Here is a 4,249-nt window from a genome sequence, read left to right as displayed (position 1 = left end):
TTTAAAATTTAAAACTAATGGCACTAACAGAAAGTTTATAATTTTTGTGACCTAAAAGCAAAAAGAAATCACTAAAAAACTGTAAGTATTTAGTTGTAAGTAGAAATAAAAAATAAATAGAAAAAAATTCTATTTTTATAGTAAAGTTATTCATAAACTAGTGATTCACACAAATTTTTAAAAATTCAAATTTAAACTATTTAAAATTTAAAACTAATGGCACTAACAGAAAGTTTATAATTTTTGTGACCTAAAAGCAAAAAGAAATCACTAAAAAACTTAAGTATTTAGTTTTAAGTAGAAATAAAAAAATAAAAAACCAAAAAAATATAGAAATAAAAAAGAAAAAACCAAAAAAATGCCTCCTACTGGGCCTCCACGGCCTGAATACGACTAGAAACCCTACATGGGCCAGGATTCAGGCCCGCAGAAGGCCCAATAGGCCCACAGGCAGTAGCAAGTTTAGGCCCGAAAGCCTGCATTAGAGAGGAGCTCGAATGGGTAGGAACACCAGCGCTTATAAACCAGTGCCGGCGCCCTTCAGCTAGCGATGTGGGACTAAACTTTTGGGCTCGGGGCAGCAAAGGCCATTGGTCCCGGTTGGTGGCACCAACCGGGACTAAAGGGGGCATTGGTCCCGGTTCGTGGCACCAACCGTGACCAATGCCCCCCTTTAGTCCCGGTTGGTTCCACCAACCGGGACCAAAGGCCGCCGCTTCCCGCCCTTTGGGCTGCTGAAAATTGGCCTTTGGTCCCGGTTCGTGGCACCAACCGGGACTAAAGGGGGCATTAGTCCCGGTTTGTGCCACCAACCGGGACCAATGCTCCGTCTATATAAGCCACACTTGTGAAAATTTTGGTTCAGTTTCTTCGATCCCGCCCCGACGTCGCCGCCAGGCTGCCCCTGTGCTCGCCTCGCCGTCGCCGCCGTTGCCCCTGCCCCGCCCCCGAGCGCGCCCTGCCTCGCCGTCGTCGCCGGCCGCCCGTCCACCGCCCCCGAGCACCCCCTGCGCCGCCGAGCCCATCCGCCGCCCCCGAGCACCCCCTGCGCCCCCGAGCCCGTCCGCCGCCGCCGAGCGCGCCCCGCCGTCGCCCTCGCCCTCGCCGACCCCGAGCCCGTCCTCGTCGCCGTCGCCCCCGACGCCGGCCGCCCGCGTCTCCTCCCCGATCCCTCCGGGAGAGGTAGCTACCGCCCCATCCTCCCCCCTTCCTTCCTTCCCTGCTCCTTAATTTGCAAAATATTGATATGATGTAGATGTATGTATGTATGTATGTATGAGTTGGGGAGAAAGTTTATAATTTTTGTTCATATATACTGTACATGTATGTATGATGAATTTTGATATTTTTTTGTTCATATATAATGTAGATGTATATGTATGTATGGAATGATATCGATGGATGTATGTATATAGAACATTCGTAGAAAAAAATGTCCCCCTCCGGTTCACTCGGGAACACTAACTATCTCGGAGAAAAAAATGTTATCGGGGAAAAAATGTTATCGGGGTCGAGGGTCGTCGAACATGAGAGGAAGAAGAGGATAAAAAAGAAGAGGAAGAAGAAAAAAAAGAGGAGAAGAAAGAATAGAGGAGCTTCTCCTCTATTCTTTCTTCTCCTCTTTTTTTCTTCTTCTTCATCTTTTTTTATCGGGAGGGGTCGACGGTCGCCTAGGGGTCGAGGGTGGGGGGGGGGTCGAGAACGCCGGACATTCATGAGAGAGGCGAGGAAGAAGGGGAAGAAGAGGGAGAAGAAGAGGAGAGGAAGAAGAGGAAGTCTTCTCCTCTATTCTTTCTTCTCTTCTTTTTTCTTCTTCTTCTTCCTCTTTATTTTATCGGGAACGAGGGTCGTCGAGAGGTCGAGGAGCGGTAGAGGAGAAACCCTAAATAGAAAGTATCGTCGGTGTGAGATACATGTACCGTCGGTGTCGGACACTACACCCACATCCCACAAGTGGCGCGGGCTTCGACGCCCACGTCACTTGTGGGACGTGGATGTAGTGTCCGACACCGAAGGCCACATGTATCTCACACCCACGATACTTGCTAGCTATTTAGGGTTTCCTCTACCGAAAAGAAGAGGAGAAATAAATAAGAAGAAGAAAAAAGAAGAAAAAGAAGAGGAGAAGAAGAAAGGAATAGAGGAGAAGAAGAGAAAAATAGAATATATATTCTATTTTCTCTTTTCTCCTCTATTCCTTTCTTCTTCTCCTCTTTTTTTTCTTCTTTTTTTCTTCGACACGTGGGGGGGGGGTCGAGAACGCCGGACATTCATGAGAGAGGCGAGGAAGAAGGGGAAGAAGAGGGAGAAGAAGAGGAGAGGAAGAAGAGGAAGTCTTCTCCTCTATTCTTTCTTCTCTTTTTTTTCTTCTTCTTCTTCCTCTTTATTTTATCGGGAACGAGGGTCGTCGAGAGGTCGAGGAGCGGTAGAGGAGAAACCCTAAATAGAAAGTATCGTCGGTGTGAGATACATGTACCGTCGGTGTCGGACACTACACCCACATCCCACAAGTGGCGCGGGCTTCGACGCCCACGTCACTTGTGGGACGTGGATGTAGTGTCCGACACCGAAGGCCACATGTATCTCACACCCACGATACTTGCTAGCTATTTAGGGTTTCCTCTACCGAAAAGAAGAGGAGAAATAAATAAGAAGAAGAAAAAAGAAGAAAAAGAAGAGGAGAAGAAGAAAGGAATAGTGGAGAAGAAGAGAAAATAGAAATATTCTATTTTCTCTTCTTCTCCACTATTCCTTTCTTCTTCTCCTCTTTTTTTTCTTCTTTTCTTCTTCTTCTTCTTCTTCTTCTTCTTCTTCTTATTCTTATTAGCCGGAAGTAGAGAGAGGTTTCCTAGTGTCAAAGTATTGAAGAAATCCATGCCTTCATCATTAGCCGGAAGTAACCAGGGCATGTTGGTACGAAGTTCTGCAAAGTTGTTCTGGAATGGAGTCCCGGATAGAATAATCCGCCTTTTGGTACGAATTCAGCAAAGGCCTTCCAAATAGCGATATTCGGAAGGCTCTTGCTGAACTTTGTACCAAAAAGCGAATTATCCTATCTGGGACTCCGTTCCAGAACAACTTTGAAGAGCTTCGTACCATCATGCACATGTTACTTTCGCCTAATGATGAAGACATGGTTTTGTTGAATCCCTTGACACTAGGCAACCTCCCGACCCCTCGGCGATCCTATCGAACATGAGAGGAAGAAGAGGATAAAAAAGAAGAGGAAGAAGAAAAAAAGAGGAGAAGAAAGAATAGAGGAGATCTTCTCCTCTATTCTTTCTTCTCCTCTTATTTTTCTTCTTCTTCCTCTTTTTTTTATCGGGAACGAGGGTCGTCGAGGGACATAGATGTAGTGTCGTCGTTGTCGATATATACCCCCTCCCGATAGCTTACTATGATTAGGTAGCTAGTTCTACGTTTGGCACTAATATATCCATCTGTCATGTTTGAATAATAATTGCCATGTTGTAAATATTTGTAGAAACTATGGACACCGCCCTAGACGAAGCAACAAAAGAAGCGTTGTTGAGGGACATAATCGCAGAAGGAAGTGATGCCATCTCGTTGTTTCTCAACGAAACCGATGGTCTGGAAGGAGAGGGTGAACAAGCTGGCTACGGTGACCTAATGCCGGTGCAAGAAGAAGAACATGAGGACGGCTCCGGTGACCCAATGCCGGTGCAAGAAGGAGACCGTGATGACGGCTCCGGTGACCGAACCGAGTCCGGCCAGGTATATATATTAGTTAAGCCTATGCTGACTAGCTGATTGATGCATTCATTGTTTTGGTATGTACACATATTAATTAAGTCTTTGTTCTTTTTTCTAGCCCTCCGAATCGAGCACAACTTCGGTAAAGAGACGAGGCCCGAAGAAAAAGTTGAGCTCGGATGAAAAGTTTGAGATCATAGCAATCGCGCCCGACGGCCAACCTATTGAACCCCTCCGGACAAAGAGCGCATTTGTTGCTCAGTGCGGGGTTCTGGTTAGGGACAAGATCCCGATAAGCATCCAGCAATGGTTTAAGCCGGCTACAGAAGACCCTGAGGTGTCTTATGTCAATGATATGCAGAAAAATGATCTTTGGACTGAGCTGAAGTCAAATTTCACCCTACCGCCTGAGGATAATACAGAGAACCCAGTTAAAGAGAAATTAATCAAGTCTTTTGCTCTGAAGAGGATGGCATAACTATTCAAGAGGTGGAAGAAAGAGCTGAATAAGTTTGTCGAAAATAATGAGACACCA

The sequence above is a fragment of the Triticum aestivum genome, chromosome 7A (assembly GCF_018294505.1).
Source record: "Triticum aestivum cultivar Chinese Spring chromosome 7A, IWGSC CS RefSeq v2.1, whole genome shotgun sequence".
NCBI classification, from domain to species: domain Eukaryota; kingdom Viridiplantae; phylum Streptophyta; class Magnoliopsida; order Poales; family Poaceae; genus Triticum; species Triticum aestivum.
Note: the sequence above shows the minus strand (reverse complement) of the source record.